Below are 21,800 nucleotides of genomic sequence, written 5' to 3' on the forward strand. Positions count from 1 at the left end.
AATTATCAACATTTTCTTTTATGCTTCATGCTTTTTGTGTCTTGTTTAAGAAATCTTTTCCCTCCCAGGTCATGAAAATAGTCTTGTATATTATCTTTTAGAATTGGGCCGTCCATTACAGTAGCAACTAACCACGTGTGGCCATTGAAATGTAACTAATTGGAAAATTTTTTTTAAAATGGAAAGTTGAGTTCTTTGTTCATTCTGGTCATGTTTTTAAGGACTCAATAGCCACAGATATAGAACATTTCCATCATTGTAGAGAGTTCTGCCGGTCAAATATGTTCTAGAGTGCCATTTTGTTTTGCCTTATACGGTTCTAGGATATTATTCCCACATAAAATGATAATTAATTATATGACACTTTAGATAAAAACAAAACAAAAACAAAAATGAACTCGTGAATCTTTATTAAAAAAATTTCTAGGGGCACCTGGGTGGCTCAGTCGATTAAGCAGCCGACTTTGGCTCAAGCCATGATCTCACCTTTCGTGAGTTTGAGCCCCCAGTCAGACCCTGTGCTGACAGCTCAGAGCCTGGAGCCTACTTGGGATTCTGTGTCACCCTCCCTTTCAGCCCCTCCCCAATCACACTCTCTCTCTCTCTCTCAAAAATAAATAAACATTAAAAAAAGTTTTTTTAATCTCAATGTTATTTTATTACTGGATTAGTAAAAATAAAAAATTCCAAAATGGAGAACTCACAGTAAAAGCTCTGCTCATGAAAATTCGGATCCACTTGCATATAGACCTGGGTGACATTATCGTGAGAATTAATGATGTAATGGCAGTATGAATGTGGGCAGGAAGACTGTGGGAGGAGATGTGAGAATGCTAATTTCCTCATCTTTAGTGGGAATGTAATCAGTGTTCTCCAAAATGAATCCAAATAGAAAATTTTGGTTTTTTGACTTTTACCACTTTTTACAAAGGCAGATTCCCTTAGCTTTAGGGATCTTTCAGGAAATATTTCTGTTGTGAAGAAATAATGATATAAAGTTTATTAATTGTTTCAGTTTTGCTCATCCCTTTGTCTTCTTTTAAATTCAGGTAAAATTACATTTAATAATTGAATAACTTAGGATGAACTCTATAGATGAATTACAACAGACCTCTGTTTTCCTTGCTTTGACCCTAGCCTCCTTTCCTTCTTTTTACCTTCTACTATTTCCCTGTGTTTCTTTCCCTACCTCCAAACTTGACAAACCACAAAGCTTGCAAAAATAGCTCTTGAAAGAATTGTTATGACAGTTGCTCGAATGGGATTGTACCAGTGATCCTGAGCAAAAAGCATGAGAAACTAGAACATTCTTTACCTCTTGCAACCACAATTTTTGCAGGAGTTAGAGATTTAAAAAAAAAAAAAAGAAAAGAAAGCAATCCAGGCCACACCACAGGGACAGATATCCCCACCTTTTCCCTCTCCTGTAGAACTTTAGTCATGCTTTGGTCTGGGGATTAACCTGGTTTTAGGTTCTCGCTGATGTACATCAACTAATAAAGACTCTGGTTTTTATTTGAATCCCTTAAACTATTTTTTTCCTTGACTTTCCATTTTTTGTTCAAAAAATTTAATGTATGCCTCCATTTGCATATATGCAGAGAGAGAGAAAGAGATGGTAACTGACATTTTTTTCTAAGCAGTTAAATTTTAGGTTTAATTGGCATTTTCCTACATCTTAAAATTCATTATAATCATAAATTACTGAAAGTAAGCATATTTAAAAACAAGAGGATTTAAATCTATATGCTCTGATGTTATACAGAACCCATAGTACATTGTTAAGTAAACAAGATTTGGTCTTTAATGCTATTTGTCACTAAAGGAAACAAAGATCCTTGGCGAGTGCCTAACTCCATGTCTTGGGCTTGAAAAAAAAAAATCAAGTTGGGAGTAGAACATCTTATTTTGGCCAGAACACAAATATGCTATGAGAAAATGCCCTAGTGTTGCTTATAGGGCACATATTTGCCGAGGTGTGGCAGGTTCATCATCAAAAAGCCTGAATGAAAGCAGATTCCATTTCATAAGATGTATTAAAAGATAGCTGTAAAATAAAAATAGTGCTTATAACAGTATATGCTTATTTGTGTTCATTGTAATGTATATGGGATAGTTGATACAGGTGGGTAAGTTATTTAGATGAAGTATATATTGAATTTTTCTCTGTGTAGGCAGGAACAGGTACATTCTGGGAATTATGAGCAAACAAGTTATTTCTGGGAGAAGAAAGGATTTTACTAAAGATAGGAAGGATGGGAACCCAGAGCTCAGGTGGAAAGAGAGTTCCAAAGAATGCATCAAGTTGATGGACCCAAGGGGAAAGTAGATTGCACAGACTAGGTTCTCATCTCTTGAATCACAAAACCATGGATAAGGCTTTTAATTATAATAATATTCGAATAAAGTTATACCCAGATTTTCAAAAATGCTAACGGACTATATCAGAATTGTGAATAAATTTCAGAAGACAATGGGTTTTGCCATGTAGGCCAGGGTGCAATAAAGTGAACCATTCCTCTTTTTTTTTGGAGGAATGCGTGATTTGTTTTGTTTAAAGGTATGAACTTGAAAAGTTCCATTTGCAAGGGAGCATTGATCATAAAAACAAAAGAAGGGGGGGGGTCTTATGAACACCCTTCTAGTTTGAAAGATCCTAGACATGACCAGATCTCATGTTATGACCAAGAATCAGTTAGTTATTTAATACTCCAGAATTCATCATCCTACCAGATTTGTGGAGATGGTGTTTTCTTTTGAGTCTGGCAGAATCACTATAACCTTGGGGAGGTATAATATAAATATAGAAAAAAGTGAAAAAGTGAATCACAATCATAGTATCATTGCTTTTGTATTAGGGTAAATAAACCTATAAAAATAAACTTCTAAATATTTTGAAATCCAAGGTGATTGAATCAATTAAAAAGTTGACAAATTAGACCGGATTTCATGGAAATGTTTTGGAATACTTTGTTACTTACACTTTAAATAAATCAATGTTTAAATATTTAAGATAATTTGTGAAATGTGTAAATATTTCTATATTGTGATGTTTAAAGGTCTAGAAACATTGTATTAAGTAGATTTATAGAATATAATAAGCTAAAGGTTAAATAAAGAAGCACAAATAGAAGAATTCTTCCTGTCCAGGTTCTGAGTATTCATAAAGCACAAGCTGGCTTTCAACAATGGATACAATGAACTACTAACACGGGGCCGTCTCTCTGTGGCGATAAGTCCGTCTGTATCCTGATTGTGGTGATGGTTACTAGGATCTACACATGGGATAAAATTTCATAGCACTATAAATTCCCTCAAAGTAAATAATGTAAGAAGAGAGCTTGTAAAAACTCGTGGCATCCAAATAAGGTCTGTACCTAATAGCATTAGATCAATGCCAAAGTCCTGGTTTTGACATGGCCTATGGTGATGTAAGATATTATCATTGGAAAAAGCTGAGCGAAGGGTACGTGAAAATTCTTTGTACGGTTTTTGATACTTCTTATGACTCTTAAACTATTTGAAAATAAAATTGTTATAAAGAACATACATAGATATTAGTTATTGCATAAAGAACAGGTGCAGACAGGCGAGTCTGCTGAGCGTATTGTCAGCTGACCATTGTCCCTGAGCCTCATTTGGCCACTCTGTGAACTCAGGTATTGGCATGACATCAGGTAGATCTTTCTGAGTCTGCTAGGCCAGCTTGTGATTTTTTATTGTTATTAATAGTCTTGTAGGATTTAAGGCAACAGGAAGCAGTTATTAGCGTAAATACTACAGAAACCATCATATAGAGTAATTCTTCCCTCTGGATGGTGACTCCTTGACAATTAATCTTTGGTCATCCCCCTAGATCACTTTGCCCACACAAGAACTTTTTGGCTATTAAAGTTGCACTCTCCCATTTAAAACCAGCCAACTGTTTCTCCTGACACTAGGAAAAGAAATGAGTCTCCTTACAGTGTCTGCAGGACTTATAAAATCTGCCTACTACTGACATTTCTGATCTCATCTTGTACATTCTTCCTCTTCCTCAGAACGCCTTAGCTATCTTGGCCACTTGGCTGTTCTAGAACATACCTAGCACACTCCTGCTTGCTGGACTTAGATCTGCTGTTCCCTTTGCCATGCATTCACATTCTGTCTGAAAAGACTGAACTCGTCACTCTACATGGACTGTACTTCAGACCACTGTACTTTGCTTTTCTTTGCAGCACTTGTGACTAACTGAAGTTATTTTCTATATCTATTTATTTTTTTTCTGCCTGTCTTGATTTTCTAGCTTAATATGTAATTCCGTTCTTGATAAATATATTTTTTTTTAATTTTTTTTTCAACATTTATTTATTTTTGGGACAGAGAGAGACAGAGCATGAACGGGGGAGGGGCAGAGAGAGAGGGAGACACAGAATCGGAAACAGGCTCCAGGCTCTGAGCCATTAGCCCAGAGCCCGACGCGGGGCTTGAACTCACGGACCGCGAGATCGTGACCTGGCTGAAGTCGGGCGCTTAACCGACTGCGCCACCCAGGCGCCCCGATAAATATTTTTTGAATAAATGAATGAATGAATGAATGAATAAAAGCTCCTATTAGTGGTGCTTATTCTGGGAAGTATGAGTAGAAGTGATAAGACTTACATTCTGCTTCTTATACATTAGGGCAATTTGACATACTTATATCAAGTATAAGCTAGTTTTGCAACTAAGTTTAAAAAACATAAAAACACATACACATGTTTATGCTTGGAATAGATTACTATAGAGGTCTTTTCAGCTTTAGCATTCTATGATCTTAGATTTTCCAAATTATTCTGTTAAGATACAAAACAGGGTGCATAGCATAGCTTAGCTCTAAATAATGATACAAAACAGGGTGCAAAGCATAGCTTAGCTCCCTCCCGGGAAGGAGCAGGAGCAGACAGACTGAATGGATTCCCGTTTTCATTTAAGAATTAATGTAAATGCACGAATCAGTGCCAACATCTAACCCTTACAACATACTTGTACAGGTATCCCTTAATACACAAACTAAGATGCGCACCTGTGTTCCCCTTCTTAATTTCTACAAACAGCGGGTCAAGAATATCAGTTCTTTCTGGACACCAGTCATGTGTAAGAGAAAACAGAGGTGATATGATTTTGTGTATTGAGGGAGTGTGATGACTGTATGTGGATTGATTCTTCCCTTCTTCCTCTGGTCTCTGCGTATGAGGATGCAAAATACTTGTTCCTGTATCTCGGCCCTCACTTTGAGAGTAATTGCCGTTAAGTTTAGATGATTTGACTTATCTACCTTGAGTTCAGAGTGATCTTTAAACTTTTGGTATGCCCTTTCCTTTTCCACAAAGTATTTTGACATCCTGCAAAGATACAGAAGATATATCAAGACAAGCTAAGAGCAGGAGACAAAAGGGCCAGAGGGACACGAATATAAATGGAACCAGAAATGAGGGTTAAACAAAACTATGTCTCATGGAGACCTACACTCTTGTAAATGGAGTGCAAACACTGGCTGTAACCTTTCTCGGATCCAGTATAGAAGGGGAACACTGCTTGGACGACACCTTTTGCAGTATTTCTAACATAAAATAAATCAAATCCATTGTTTGTCGATCTAAGCAACCCCCATAGCGAAGCAGAAAGGGATTTCTGAAAGTTTCTGTAAAGAAGATGTTATTCTTCGTCTCCTTCTTGCGGTGATGTTTACTCTCATTTCTTTTACTATAGGACAATGGCAGAACTCCAAGATGAAATGAGGTTAAGACAGATCTATGGCGATGGGAGTGATGGTTGGGTGTGAAGCGGGAGCGGAGGTTGTGAATGACACTTTCATATAAACACATGGACCTTTAACACAACTGCACACATTTTCTTTCTTCAGTCATTCTAGGATGGGAACTGGCAGGCGTACTTCTCATTTTCTTTTCTGTACCAAATTAGAATGTGCCCCTAGGACTAAAGGAAATAGAGCTGGGGAGCCTGGTAGTTAAAAGCCAGTAAGAATCATTATTTCTGCCTCACTGGTCAGGCATATTTTGGGCAAATGAGTCAGCGCAGTGTGAGAGGGATGTTTGGGCTAGACTTTATCAGCAGTTACATACATTTTCCAGAGTTACTAAAAGCTGTCCAGGCTGGTTATTTAGAGCTCTGGGGAAGAGCAGGGCAGAGGAGGTGAGGGAACAGAGTGTATTTTGTGATTGGGACATCTCAGATTGGGCAAGCTCTCTGTTCTAGCTCTCTCTGAAATGCTCTCTTTATGGGGTTTATACTATCACTGTATAAATTGCTCAAATTGGCCAGAACCCCTGGGTTCTCAAGTCTGGAACATCTGACAAGGATTCCAGCCTGTCAAGCCATTCTTCCATATCATATCGGTTTCTCGGCGCATTTGTCAGATGGGGGTAAGCTATCCCGGTGATTCGTTTTGATTCCTCAGACATTAACTAAGAATATAGTATGCGCTTAATATGTATGTATGTGGTGCTTAAAGAGATGGGGAAGGTCAAAATGGGTTTGCCATCCTCAGGAAGCTCATAATATAATGGCAAAGACAGGCATGAGAACAACAGTCGGAGTACAGAGTAGAAGGTGATCCAAGCGGAGCAAAGTGCAGAGGTTCTGGAGCCTAAAAGAGAGGAGAGTGGGTTTTTTAGAAAAGGCTCTGGTGCATCTTTTTTTTTTTTTGAGGGATCTAGCATTTTGAAGACACACAATTTAGCAGACATTCAAATTCGCTGAACAGATGAATTCAGAGGGGAGATGGAGATCTCAGATGGAAGAGATGTTCGAGGAAGAAACTGCATGGAGGCCTGAAACGCATGGTGAGTAACAGGGTTGGCTGAATTGGGGCAGAGAACAGCCTGGAACGTTGTTGAAACCCAGAAGAATGCATTAATCTTTGAAGAAACACTCACCTGTGGTTCAATGCTCTTAAAAAATTAGTTTTGAAACACATATACACCCTCGGAAATAAAAGCAGACAAATTCTGTTGGAAGATTGAGGTTCGCTAATGTAATATAATTTAATATTATAATGTGATAGGATATGATATGATATGATATAAAGGCAGGATTTTCTAAGGAAGGTTGTTATAGTTACTACATCTCCCTTTTCATCGCCACCTACCTTTGCAGGCACACAGTCCTGTGGGGGGGTCTAAGGATAATATATCATATTGTGTTGGTACACTAAAATGGGGGTAAATTGAGAGTTTAATGAAGAAACCCTGTATACAATTGTGAGTGGGGTTAGAGAAGCCCCATTAACATTTGGGAGCCATGACTATTCTTAGAAGTAACTAGGCAAGGGAATGGAAAGGTCGTCAAAACCCAGAAGGAGTTGTGACGGTGAAGGGAGGGGTCACCAACAGGAGCTGTCACCCTCTGGGGAGGAATGTACTCACTGCCAACCTGTGACCCAGGAAGGAGCAGAGAGCATAAACCCCCCAAGCCCTGTCTCCTCCCAATTCCCTGCTGGTGTCTCCTCCTGTGAGAAGTCTCTTCCCAATCAGAAGCCAGAGGACATGGAGGCCTATGAGGTAGCCCTCAGAGCTCAATATCTTGCAGAGCAGGCCGAGAAAGATGGAGAAGGAACAGAGCCAGAGAAGTCCACATGGGGAAGGCCAAAGCTCGTCTTCCTCACAGAACCTTGGGAGGTCCCATTTTATTCACCTCATGACACCTTTGATTATCATGGCATCACAGGGGTGAATTTATGGGCTGCTCTGTAGAGCTTAAAGGGGCAAACTCCCCACATTGCAATACGCTAGGCTTTCCATCATGCAGAATTATCCGCAACTCGGGCTAACTCATTCTCTATCCTAGGTACTCATGTCCCATAAGCGGCTAGGGCTGTCATCATTTTCTCAAGTGTTGATGACGTGTGTAGGCACCATATCACTAGCTGGTGATAGTACCGGATGACATGGGGGCTCCCAAGACAGGTGGCTCTTGTGAACGTGCCGCACATCTATTTGTCTCCTTCATCCAAAACCAATTGTTACCCACCCAAACGCCTAAATCTCATACATCTCATCAAGCTGCAAGGGGGTAAAGAATTATCTATCTTGAATTATAAGGCAGGCTATAAATAAACCTCCAAGTAAGATATTCAGATGTGTGTTCCCAAGGTCAGTACAATATGCCAGATGTGGGGAACGGCATTTTATATTCAACAATGTTTTTTTTTTCTAGGAGAACAAAAGGAGTGGAGGAGGGCTGTCAAGCCTTTGAGAAAGTGTTGCTCATTTCAGAAACCTCAAGCTAGGATACAAAGAGAGAGAGTCACACAGTTAAAGAAATATTCTCACCCTCAGAGAAGTTCACTCTAGTTTGATTTATGTATGAATGTATTAAGGGTAAATCCTCAACCACAAGCTCTCTTATATAAGAAATATTACACTATTGCGTTAAAAATAAATGAAATCTCACTTGGCAACTTCTAAAATTCTAGACTAAGAGGACATAAAATATCAACTCTATCACCGTGCATTCTCCTCAACTCCAAGAGAACACGTGCTGGACATTAGTCCCCCTCAGCTACCGTGGCAGCCCTCTCCCCATCTGCTGCGAGGGATGGAATCCCAGCCTCCGGTTTTGGGGAAAATCACTGTTTCCGTTCTCTTCCATGCACTGGGAATCTTTCAAAGGCACACCGTCTCTCCCTTTCTCCATAGCATAACTTCAGTGCATTTAGCTTTTATTTTTTTTTTTAGTGTTCGTTTATTTACTTATTTAGAGAGAGGAAGAGCACGCAGAGAAAGAGGAAGAGAGAGAGAATCCCAAGCAGTTTCCACGCTAAAGCATGGAACCCGATGTGGGGCTCCATCTCTTGACCAGGAGATCATGACCTGAGCTGCAATCAAGAGTCAAATGTTTGACTGAGCTACTCAGGCACCCATAGCTTTTCTTCAATAGTAGGAAGAAAGGTTGCCCTCCAGAAACTGAGACTTTGAGTTCTGCTAAGTGGACCCGAGATAAGTGCAAGTAACGGCAATATAGTAAACAAGATAAAATACCTCTGATCCTTTTCAGATCTTTCAAGACAGAAAGAATCATTCCAAGTTAATATGTACAGTTCCTGAAAGCTAGGGAAGTGAGTCCTGAGGGAGGGGATCTGGCCACACCCATCCCATCCCCGGTGGCAGCCACAGTCCAGCATTGCTGTGTCATGTGTGGTGGGGCAAGAGAAGACAAAGTACTAATTAGCACACTAGGCTCTGCTGCAGTAACAGAAACTCTCAAGTCTCATGACATAGTAAAGCCTTCTCTTATGCATGGCACTCACCTTGGAAGCTTGTGCAGTTATTTATGGCAACGTGGGGATTCAGGCTCCTTCGGCCTATCCAGGGTTGCAGTAAAAGAAAAAGAAGGAGAAAAGAGGACCAGGCGAAGGGGCCTCATGACCTCATCTGCAAGTCACATACGTTGCTTCCTCCGGCGTTCCGCTGTTGAGACCCAGTCACGTGGGCATATTTTAACTGCAAAAGAGACTGGGAAATATGCTTCTTTTACATGCCCGGGAAAAAAGGAGAATGGGGTGGGTGACATCTAGCCCGTCTCTGGCTCAGGTATTCTTGTGTGGTGTTCGGTGTAGAGCAGGATCATTGGGTAGCATGCACTTGGTAACACCAAGTGCTGAACGGAACAATTCAGGATTTTTCCTTTGTCTGTAAAAATCAATATCTAAAATTCTTTCAGATTTCTCTTCTCTTCAGCAACATGAAGAATTGCTCTAAAGTTACAGAAGTTATCTTAAAAATAGAAAAAGCTGGTCAGGTATACACCACACATTATTTATTGAAATAAAGCAGTATTTTTAAAGCTATGACCAATGCCTCCTTCCTGGCTCTATTTTGATATTTTTGTGCAGAACACCTGTCGGCGTAGGAGTGCAGAGAGGTAGGAGAGATGCTGGGGAGGGCTCTAGGGGGTGGTGGAAATTCAAACACGGATCTGGGTCCTTTCCAAGGGGTCTGGACATTAGAGGGTGAGGAGAAGTCTTATTTCAGGTAGGATGGTAACCTGACTCCTCCTGTCTGGAATATGGTCACCCATAGAAGTAGGCCCCACGTTGGTGAGTAAATGGTGAATCACGTGATCAAGACGAATGTTTGCCAGAAATTTATTTGTGCTTTAAATCAAGATGTCAGGTACGCTGCTATTTATAACAATTCAACTTAATCCACAGGAAAATTCCTGTTGTGTAAACCTCTTCCTTGAGCTATTTCCAGAATTAAATGTGACCGAATGGAACCACCTCCTTTCAAGGGAGCGTTTCGACAGTCGCTGCCTGGCATGGACTCCTAACAAACTTCTCCCTTCATCAGTGGATGTTCAGCCACTTTCGGGTGGCCTTTAAGAATTTCTTACCCGACTGTAAACCCTGGACAACAGGGCTCTTCCAACAGCGACTTGATGGCAAAGGAGAGCCCACTGAGCCTGTGCCTTGACAAGAGGGAACAGATTCCTGAATGTGACCGAGACAAAGTCCTTGGTGACCAGCTCACTTCTTCTGCTTATCAGACTGAGCTTGAAATGACCTTCCGATGAGAAGCCGTTCTGTGCCATCTCCCTCCTCCCTCCCATTCCTGGGAGGGCACTTTATTCAGGGACAGCGCTTTATTGCTGTTGATTCTTTCTTTTTCTGTTAACTCTTTAATGACTGCCCAAGAGCAGAGCCCCCCTTCCACATGTTGTATGCACCGTGGTGTCTGGTGGAGCTCCTTGCCCTCTACAGGAGAGAGAGAACTATTTGTTATAAGTACGAGAGCATGACCCAGGCTTCCCCAGTAATGCTCTGTGGGACTCCACTGAGTAAATCAATTAATGCTTTTGGCCCTTGGCTTCCTTATCTAAAAGTTGAAGAGGTTGGATGTCCTTTAGGTACCTTCCAGCTCTCAAGTCCATGAACACATGGGGTCACGTGGGGAGACCCAGTGCGATACCTAGTCTCTGAGTCAGGAAGATGTGTGTTTGAATCCCAACTCTGTTGCTGGCTGGCCAGGTGATCAGGGCAAGTCCTTTAGCTTCCCTAAAGAAAACGTTTTCAATTTCATGACTTCCTGGTGAGGAGCAGAAGACATTGAGGCAAAGGATCCAGCTCCTAGCAGACATTAACCAAACACAGGTTTACTACACGAGACCAGACGTAATTCTAGGCTAATACTAGAGGTCTCCAAGGCAGAAGTTCTAAATGCAAATCACGATGTTGGTAAAGCACCTCTGGTTTCAGGCACCTACTGTGGCCAGGTCTGGGGCTGATGCTGGGGATAAAAGACGCAAGCATGTACTAAGAAACCACACAAGGAAGCATATGGATGTGATCAACCATAATGAAGATGCAATAGATTGCTTTTTATTGGGGCTACCTTCTTCAGAAAGCCAACAACATAAGGCAAACAAGAAAATGGTCCTGAAAAGTAGGAACCATTTTATAGAGAGGGAAGCCAGAAAAATACACTTTTAAGTATTTTAACAAGACTTGGTAAGGTTGATCCTGGCCTCGACCTTCACCAACCCTGTGAAACTGCATGTGCTGGTGTCTGTGTCTGTGCCTGTGTGTGACCGTGTGTGCATATATGTGTGTGTGACAGTGTGTGCGTGATTCTGTGTGTGAGTGGTTATGTCTGTATGTGTGTGTGTGGGGGGGGGCGGTGCACGTACACACGTGTTCACACACTTACCCCTTCCAGAAAGCACTCCCGGGCTCCGCAGGCCTATTCACACACTCAGATGGCAATAGAATCAGCATCTGCTGTCTTTTCACACCAAGAGCAGTCTAGCACATTGATGTGAAAAGAAAACACATCCCTCAGTCAGCTCTGGGTAAAGGACAGAGATCGATAACTATATTTCTCAAGTTGGTAACACTTGGCATCTTCTATGCAATGCTGCTGAAAGTTTTGCTCCCTCCTAAACACATGGGGTCAGCTGGCATAAAGAAGTAGATTTTCCCAGCAAGGTGCTCCCGAAAGGCAGCTGCCTGCTGGAAAAAGGCATGTGAGGCACTGAGTTAATTTAGCCGTTGTGGGTACCCTACTTGGCCCCCTCATTGGGTCTAGCCCTAGAATATAAGGTGGGCTAGAGGCAGCTGATGAAGATGATGTGCAGTGTCTTTGGAAATCATGATTCTCCCCGTGCTCTATCTCCACAGGGTGTCAAGACCCACATTAACCTCATGCTTTGGGGACTTTGCATGAACGGACAATATTTCCATGCATTCATTTGTTTTATTAGTTTTGTCTTCACTGTGTGCCCTTTTTCTTAGTGCAAGCCGTTTGCTCTGTGCTCCATTGGCACAGTTAAAGGACGTGGCAGAACAGAAAGCAGGAGTCACTGGCCAGAGTACCTGGCTTTTTCTTTCTTTCTTTTTTTAAGTTCATTTATTTATTTTGAGAGAGACAGAGACAGGGTGATTCATGGAGGGGCAGAGAGAGAGAGAGAGAGAGAGAGTCGGATGCTTAACCAACTGAGCCACCCAGGCGCCCCACTGGCTTTTACTTCACAAGCACTTATGAAGAGTCTAGGACTTTGTGGAAAAATAAAGAGGTCAAGGGTATTTAGTGGCAAAGGCAGAGTGATCTGCAGAAGTAAAAGGCAGAGAGGGGCTCATGCGTGCCCTCCCACAGTCCACAAAGACCAGGCTGTGGGAAGAGAAAGGTGGAGTACAGGCATCCTGGAAAAGTGGCGATCTGCCTGTTTTCCCAAAATATCCTGACAAGGGGCCAAGACCCCAGAAAGGAACACTATGTGCAGTGTCCTGGCAGATAAAGCCACAAGTGGTGCTATGAAAGGGTCCAAGCAGGGGCGCCTGGGTGGCTCAGTCAGTTGAGCGTCTGACTCTTTGTTTTGGCTCAAGTCATGATCTCGTGGTTGTGAGATCGAGCCTGCTTGGGGCTCAGAGCTGACAGTGTGGAGCCTGCTTGGGATTCTCTCTCTCTCTGCCCCTCCCCGACTTGTGTTCTGCCTCCCTCTCACTCTCAAAATAAATAAATAAACATAAAATTTTTTAAAATTTTTAAATAAACAAAAGGAAGAAATGGTCCAAGCAGACGGGGATAATTGGCGTCTCCAGTGTAACTCAAGTGTGCCTAGCACCAAGACCTTGTTACTCAGGTCAAGAGTAACAAGAGGCCTGGTATGAGGGAAGTGCTAGAATAAAATTGGGCTGGCTTCTATAAAATAAGGAGAGGCAGTATTTTTTTTTTTTTTTTTTTTTTTGGACACCTGAGTTTATGAGCTGTCATTCCTACTACATATGGAAGACTAATAACATTTTCCAGATTAGCAATTGATTTTTATTGTCTGTTTTGATTCTGCTTCTGGACACTCCAAGGTCCCCTCTACACACCTGAAGAGGAAGCCGTACAAGAGATCCAAGAGTCATGCTGGGACTGTGTAGGTATGTGAGTTTCACTCTGGTGATGATGACTCTTTCTTTCCTTCCATGAGGTGTTTACTTCTGTTAGTTAGGACTGTACATCCTAAGGGCATGATAAATCTCCAGCTGACGATTTCTGTTGCTTTCTCCTTTGGCTTAATACCTTTGTTTCTACAATATCTGGGTAGCGCAGGTATGTTGGTGTGGGGTACAGTTCCCAAGGACTGCTGTCTCTAGAAAACAGGGCTTGGAATCAACTCTTTGTGTTCCTTCCTTCCTTCCTTCCTTCCTTCCTTCCTTTCTTCCTTCCCCCATTCCTCCCTCCCCCTTTCGTTCTTGCTTTTGTTTTTTCCTCTTTTCACATTCATTGAGTTCCTAAAATAGATCATGTTCTAGGCTCACTGCTGGAAATACAATGATGGGCAAGTTTGGCGTAATTTGTGCCCTCTGGACTCTATATTTTAATGGGTAAATACAGCTAAGTGAACAGGCAACTACAGTCCTATACCATGAATGTTCATATATAGCACCCAGTGCTAAGAATCTTATCGTAGCACAGCAAACTTGTTCATGAAAAGGGGGGAACCAGAAAAAGCTCCCTAAAGGAAATAATTACTAGAAAATGCTATCCAAGTGTAAGGAAGTCGAGGTAGGAGAGCAGAGTTAGGAGAGAGGGAGTGGTGAGCTAGGAAGAGAAAGGGAAGGCATGGAGTGTTAAGGGTATGTCTTTTTAAGTTTGTTTATTTATTTATGTTTGTTTATTTATTTATAAATGTTTGTTTGTTTGTTTAGAGAGAGAACATGAGCAGAGTGAGAGGCAGAGAGAGAAGGAGTGAAAGAGAATCCCAAGCAGGCTCCACGCTGTCAGCGCAGAGCCTGACATGGGGCTCAAATTCACAAACCATGAGATCATGATCTGAGCCGAAATCGGATGCTCAACTGAATGAGCTGCCTTTTTAGGTATAGTTAATAAATCGATAGTGTTTACTGTAGCCAACCCTATGGAGTAGATAGCATTATCTACATTTTACAGATAGGGAAATTGAGGCTCCACAACACTAAGAAGTTTGCCCAAGGAGTTCAGTGTGGCTGCTCCTGCATTAAAGGGATTTTCTGTGTCATGACTCCACAGGCATTGTCAGGTTAGGAAAGCCAGAGTCCCCCAAGAGCAGGAATCTCAGCACAGGGTTCGATGGATTGACTACCAAGATGGCACCTAGGTGGAGAACCAGGGCACTCTGGTTCGAGTGTCACTGAGTGCTGCTTTGTCCTCAGGTGCTGGGCCCAGCCGCAGTCAATTCTCTGCTTTGTTTTCCCCCAAGCATGTCTCATTACCTTGAAACTTATTTTTGTCAACTGTTTGCTGAGTAAGGCCTTTTCACTTAGAGAGTTTAAACAGGAAACTGTTGTCAAGGTTCTACCCAAATTACCATACACTGTGAGGGAAAAAAAAAAATCTAAAAAGCAATTCTTAAGTTGCAGATTCATTATGATCCCCTCATGAATTAATTGAATAAAGCATAGTTTGAAGAACAATAACCAAGTTGAAAATAATTTGTTTCAAATTTGGTAATTTTGGTACCCCACCTTTGGTACCCCTACTTCATTTGAGTGCTTTTGTCTCGTGGCCATGCCCCCCACCCCCACTCCTTTATTTCGTTGATGTTCTCTTGCTTTACAATTTCTCTTATTTGGCTTACTTGACAACATTTGGTGAGACAAGGACATATCTAAGAATAGCTAATATTTGGGTAGCTTTTGAATTTTATGATCACATGCCTCTCTTGGAATGTTATAATTAAGAAACTTGTAAGTAGCAAAGTCTGCAAGGAGCCAAGTCATGCCATGTGCTTCCTACTCCCCTCAACTATTCATGTGGGAGAATTTGGTTTGTAATGACAATCAAGGGCTATCCTGAAGTGTCAGGAGGCAACTGAGAATTATAGACCGCAGATGCCCCTTGATGTGATGTGATGTCATTCCTTCATCCATTCATCCAGCATTACTGAGTGCCAGGTCTATGCCAGTCCCAAGTGTACTTAATCTGCCATCAGCCGACAAACAGGTCCACAGACAGACAAGCTCTAAAATATGTGTGAAGGGCTGTCTGCGAGTGTCGGCAATGCTTTTTTAGAGAAAGGAAACAGTGCTGGCCCTTGAACATGAAGAAAGAGCAGCAGAAAATTCTAGGCGAAGGGAACGTGCAACGTCAGAGGTATGGACAGGAGGTAACAGGTTATGGGATACTCAGAAATTGTGGTAGCCAGCTTCCAATGATCCTCATCTCCTTGGGGAGATGATTCATGCCCTTGTGTAGTCCCCTCCCACACCAGAGCAAGGCTGGCCTATATGGCTAGTAGACTACTATAGATGTAATGGCATGTGACTGACAAGTCTAGTTGTAAAAGACATTGTGTCTTCCACCTCGGTCTTTTGGATTGCTCATTCTAGGAGAAGTCAGTCGCCATATTGTAAGAACTCTGTGGAGAGGGCCATGAGGGAAGGAAGTAAGGTTTCTCGCTAACAGCCACCACCAACTTGTCAGCCATGAGGGTGGGCCACCCTGGAGGAAGTAGATCGTCCAGCCTTCATCAAGGCTTCAGGTGACTGCAGTCCTAGCTGACCTCTGACTACAACTTTAAAAGGGACTCTGAGCCAGAATTCCCAAGCCAAGCTGCTCCTGAGTTCCTGACAAATAGAAACCGAAAGATAATAAATAATTACTGTTGTTTGAAGCCACTGAGTTTTGGGGTGATTTGCTGCACAAAAACAGGCAACATCAAACACTTCGGTGCATTTCAGTCCCATCAGTTGCTCACACGTGTCCCCATTGATTGACCCGATATGCTAGTGCCGATGACCGTTCATAAGTCATGAACCCTTGGGCCAACCACAGGGTGATTCTGCTTGTGTGTTCAGTGCCAGAAAAAAGTCATTTCAGATATGGATTAGCATCCCTTCTTTGTTCCAACCTTTACAGAAAATGCAAACTATTTCAGAATATTTCACCCCTTCTTTCCCTCCATTTGTGATTTGGATAAGCAACGGTACCCAGAGGCTGAGCAAAAAGCAGCAAAAGAGGAAGAAACAATGGCTGTGACTAATCTAGAGGCTGGAAAATCCACTCTGAATCACTAAGAAGGAATTAAGGAATCTGTGTGCGTATGGTAGTTCAACCCTAGCACTTTTCCTTCCTGTGTGTTCCTGTGCCATGTCCCCAGACATTCCTGCCTGGGGCCTCAGAGAGTCCGTTTACCAGGCAGTGGTTGTTCCCGAGACAGGCCTGCTTGCTGCTGTTCTTGCATAGTTGTACCTCGCTAGTAGTCTGAGACCATTGCTCCTTTACTCTGACTCTTTCTAGCCCTTCCAGGATATGCCCACTCCCACCAGGGCATGCCCAGACTCAGGCCCACTTATCCCTAAAGATAGTCCTAATCAGAACAGAAATCCTGTTAGAGCTTCCAGCCCACAAGTTCATGAAGTCTGTCAACTCTGAGATCTGTTTTGCATGGGCAGATCTGTTTCTGGGCATACCTGAAGCCACTAATATGTATCATCCCAATGTCTCTTCTCTCCTTGCCCTATGCCAGTCTATGTCTCAGGATGTGGCTTGTGCGTCAGTTTCTCTAACAAGCACTCTTGATCTCTACTTAGACTAGCACCGTGTCCCACAATTTAGAAAGAAGTATGCAAGGTCCCCATGTTGCTGTGGCTCTCCATAACCCCTTCCTCTCCTTGAGGACTAGTTGCCGCAGCCCATCACCGCTTTCACAAACTGCTGCCTTGTAAGTAGGAGGAATACCTGGAACCACAATCTGGCTATCTGCCTGACTCTTTTCTGTGCCTTATACCACCCACTGCACAGGATTCTTCTCACAAATAGGAATTTCCTGGGTCATATTTGAGCTCATCAAAATTTTCAGACACTGGACAAGTCCCAGTCCTATCAGGTTTCCTGGCTGGCCCACAAATACACATATTTCCTCTCTTTGTTGCAAGTTGCCCAGACAAACCCTTAGATGTCCCAGCATGCCCTGCACTGGCACTCCATGAGTGATGACAACATCTTGACTTCCTGGGGTCCTTTGAAAAAGAAAATTGTTGGATTTAGGATTTAGTTCTTACTGCTCTTACCTTACCATCTAAGTAGGGATTTATTATCAAGACCTTTTTCGTGGAAGGTGAAGCAGGAACAGTGGTGAAACCAGATGAGGGGATGTGGGACCAGGATCCTTAGTGGCATGTACCCTAATTATCTATCTTGGGGGAGGATGCTGCCAGAACTCTAGAGTACTCTAGTTCTGTGGTGAGCCAAGTCATGGAGAGGGAATAGAGCAGATTTTACTGCCCCCATAATCTCCATTTGCACCTTTATGAAAGCCACACAAAATAAAATCCACATACAAGTAGTGTTATGGAAACATAACTTCAACACAAATTCCCTTGTTGTCTTTGAAGGGTCAGTTTGTGGTTCTGCTAAGATCCCTAAGCCTCCCCTGAAGAATCCACTGCTCCACACTTTTTTATCTCCTTCAAGAAAATGAGTCTTCCAAGTTCACTGTGCCTGGAATTCAGGACTTCTCCTGAGAAATTCTTCACTTGCCAAGACCCAGGTCAAAATCATCTCCTTAAACAACCAGTACCAATCTTAGTTTTCACCTCTTCTTTGGGGCTTCCACAGACCCTTCTTCATATCTCTGTGATGGTGCCTTTTATATTTTATGTTAATTTATTTTGCTACAGAATTATACTTATAAGCTTGCTGAATCATGGAGGGTGAGCTTCACGCCTCATCCGATTTTGAAGCCCTAGCAATTCACAAGTACATATTAGGTGCTCAGTTTTGAAAATGGTAACTGACCCTGGACGTTAACTTCAAGCCAGCACTCTCGTGCCTTTTGAAAGGCGGTATGACGTTGTCTTGGGTGCACATGCCACCTCTTACCTCTGTCACTTGACTCATTTAGTACCTGAACCTGGAATGTCTCACACCCCCTTTGCCTGGCTAATGCCTGCTCATTCTTAAGACTTGGCTTAGGTACTACCCGTCAAATTTGGGAAGCCTTCCTTGACCCATTTAGGTTGTTTTTGACAATCCCTCTTAGGAATTGACGTAGAAAATTCCCTCTTAGGAACTGACGTAGAAAATTCCCTGTGAGCATACTTCTAATGCTACTGCCCGTTGTCCTAGATTATCTGTATGTGATTGCTCCTTCGTGAGACTATGAGTCTCTGCGTAGCAACTCCCCATACACAGTTCAGTAACAAGAAAATGTTTATAGAAGAAGTCAATGAATGCATGGACAATTTTTGCTGACTACCAATCTTACTAAAATCTAGGAAAACCTGTCTACTGGGAAGATTAGTATCTAGTGGCAATTTTGTAAACCTCTGATCCTTAAGACCTCCAGATTAGAAACCACAAGAGAAGCTGAAGGGGGGGAGGGTATTCCTCACTCCTGCTTTCCAGCTCCTGCATTCACAGTTCTAGGCTTGAATTCAGAATGAGATGGCAGGAATGAATTGTGTCACACGCTGCCTGCCGTCAGTTGAATTCAATTATAATTTATTGATTGCTCAGGTCGTCAGAGGCCATCATCATAACCAAATGCCATGGCCTTATTATGGCCCCTGCACTCATTCATCTTGCACAAATGGACATTCACATACTGAGCAACTGTTGAGAAGGCCATTCCCAAGCTGTGCAGATTAATGCTGATTTCTGATTAGTCCCAGATTATGTCTCTGGGCTGACATTGTAACTGGCATTCTTCATTTAAGGAAAAAATGACAGCACAAGCTGTTATAGGGTTTGCATGACTTTCTTTAACTTTCTCAGTATGTTTCAACATTCTTTTCACTTTCCTCTAAGACTAGGACAATTTTTGCCTTTTTTGCCACATTGGTTTTTCTTCTTTTAAAAGATCTGGTTATAGTTGGGTATCAATCTCTGTTGTCCTCTAAATTTTATTGTCATTTAAAAATGGGAATATTGGGGCACTTGATAGTCGGTAGAGCATGCAAGTCTTGATCACAGAATCATTAGTTCAAGCCCCACGTTGGGCGTACAACTTACTTTTTAAAAAAGGAGATCTTAAACAAACAAACAAACTAATAAATAAAATGGGGTTATTTCTGTTCTTTTTTTCCTTTTAAAAATGTACAATAGCAAAATTGAGATTGTTTAACCACTTTATGACATATAAAAAGCCATACATATTTACTGCATAAAATTTGATGGGTTTTAGGTAAGTATACACCTTGGAAGCTATCACCACTATCAAGGTTGTCCTCATACTCATTGCCTCCCCAAGTTTCCTCCTCCCACAAAAATGAAATTTATGGACTATATAATAACATACATAGATATTATATTTATCTAAAATACCAGTTCTGTATTCACAGAGGGATAAATTCATTTAATTAAGAAATAAGGTCTCTGAGTGTTGTTTGTTCTCTGTAAATGTTAACAGATGAATTGGAATTTACATTTTGCAAGTCGATGTTTCTTACTAAGAAGCTTTGCCATCTAAAAAGCATTTCCTGTTCTGTTTCCAGTTAAAGTGTTGCAGTCTGGGCTCTTCCCGTGATAAGCACTTTCCAATCACAGTGAACATGTTCCAGGTGGCCTTGTTTGGTTGTAAGGGACGGAGGGTAATCTCAGAATAACTCAGATAAAGAAAGCTTTATTTTACTTGGCAGGAAGCTCAGCATCATTGCACCTCATGAGAATAGGGCTGGAACTCACTCAACTGCACGGCACCTGCTTCTCCCTGCACATCTGCTAAATGCTTCTCTCTACCAACTGGCATCTTCTTCCTCTGCTCTTCTTTCTTGTGTGTTACATACCGTATTTTGAATTGCTGTGCCCCTAACTCAACATCATGAAGTTTCATTTACCATCTAGCCCTATGTCTCAGGTTCAAAATTGTCTATATCTAAATTCCTAAGAATGGAATCTGACTCACCCAGCCCATCTTTCTGAGCCAGACCTCGTAAGTGATTGGCCACTGGCCAGCTTGTACATACCTCTCTGGGTAAGAGGTTGAGCCTTGCTCCAATCAGCTGTGACAGTAGTGGGGGGGTCATACAATATGAACATGACTTGGTTAGGCAGAGAAATTGAAAATGGAAAAGTGTATCACAAGGAGGTAAGGTTGAGGTATAAATTTATCTGGAGATTTGCTTAGGCATGAAAACAATGTTTCTTTGTGCCTGTATCGTCTATCTGCATGGGATATCAGTACAAGTGTAGTCATCACTCACTCCTCATGACCTGCAAAGACTTAAGATCCTCCTACCAAGAGGTTTCAAGAGACTCGTGCAGAAAAAAAACAGAACCGGAACCGATGTTGACTTCCTGCCAATACAAAAACTTGCTTGAAAGTGACAGAATCTCATTTCAAACCAGCTTAAGCCAGAAGGTTTGCTGCCCACACAACCCAATTACAGAAAGAAAGGGATTACAGCTGACCTCAGAAACCCATGGAACAGGGCTCCGATGCTCTCTGTCTGCCAGGAATCTCAGTCTCCACCTCTGGCCTCTGCATCCCTCCATGTGGGTTTCATTGTTTTCAAACCGAACGATCCTACCTAGAGCGTTTGCTCAGGGCTCTACCACATCCTTGAAGATTTGCCATCAGAGGTGAAAGAAGATTTTAAAAATCCTGGAGAAGGATGCTGATTGATGCAGCTTAGTCATAGTTCTTCAGAGAGACAGAAAAAGCAGGATGCATATACGTGTGTGTGTGTGTGTGTGTGTGCATGTATCTCCAGAGTTTTATTTTAAGGAATTGGCTCACCCAACTGTGGGTACTGACGAGTCTAAGATTTGTAGGGCAGGCTGGCAGACTGGAAATTTAAGCAAGAGTTAATATTGCAGTCTTGGGAGAGGATTTCTTCTTTGGAAAACCCCGGGTTTTGCTCTAAAGGCTGATTTGACTGATTCAATGAGGCCCACCTACATTATAATCTCCTTTACTTAAAGTCAGCTGATTTTAGATATCCATCATGTCTACAAAATACCTTTATAGCTACATATAGATTTAACATACAATTTAATAACTGAGTACCATAGGCTAGTCAAGTTGACACATAAAACTAATCATCACACGTGATCATCCCTTGGTCCAAATAATGGTGCAACAGAGGAATTGGGGACTGTGATTGGAATAGTTTGGGTCATTTTCCTACCCATATGGTGCACATAAGTGGGGACTCAGTTAATAGAAATGGATTTAGTATATATATGAACACCTATAAACCCATTACCCACCCTCAGGGGTTTATCCATGAGTACGCCTTTTCTTGTATTCTGGCCCTTAGTGAGTTGGATGATGTCCACTCACACTGGTGAGGGCCATCTTCTGTACTCAGCATACCAACTCAAATGTTAACCTCTTCTGGAAACACTATT

General features: G+C 41.9%; 1 long non-coding RNA gene across 10 annotated transcripts in view; it reads left to right on the forward strand.

Annotated features, from left to right (window-relative positions):
* The window catches only part of LOC123606682, an 80,510-nt gene that overhangs the window by 25,722 nt on the left and 32,988 nt on the right, over positions 1 to 21,800 (forward strand). For 9 of the 10 annotated variants that reach the window (XR_006716440.1, XR_006716442.1, XR_006716443.1 and 6 more), the window contains 2 exons: positions 6,691 to 6,824; positions 13,340 to 13,405. This is a non-coding gene — a long non-coding RNA (uncharacterized LOC123606682). Of the gene's footprint in view, positions 1 to 4,907; positions 6,405 to 6,690; positions 6,825 to 13,339; positions 13,406 to 21,800 lie in introns of those variants that run through there. The other variant, XR_006716441.1, reaches the window with a different exon arrangement.

Source organism: Leopardus geoffroyi, chromosome A2 (genome assembly GCF_018350155.1).
Source record: "Leopardus geoffroyi isolate Oge1 chromosome A2, O.geoffroyi_Oge1_pat1.0, whole genome shotgun sequence".
Taxonomy (NCBI): Eukaryota; Metazoa; Chordata; class Mammalia; order Carnivora; family Felidae; genus Leopardus; species Leopardus geoffroyi.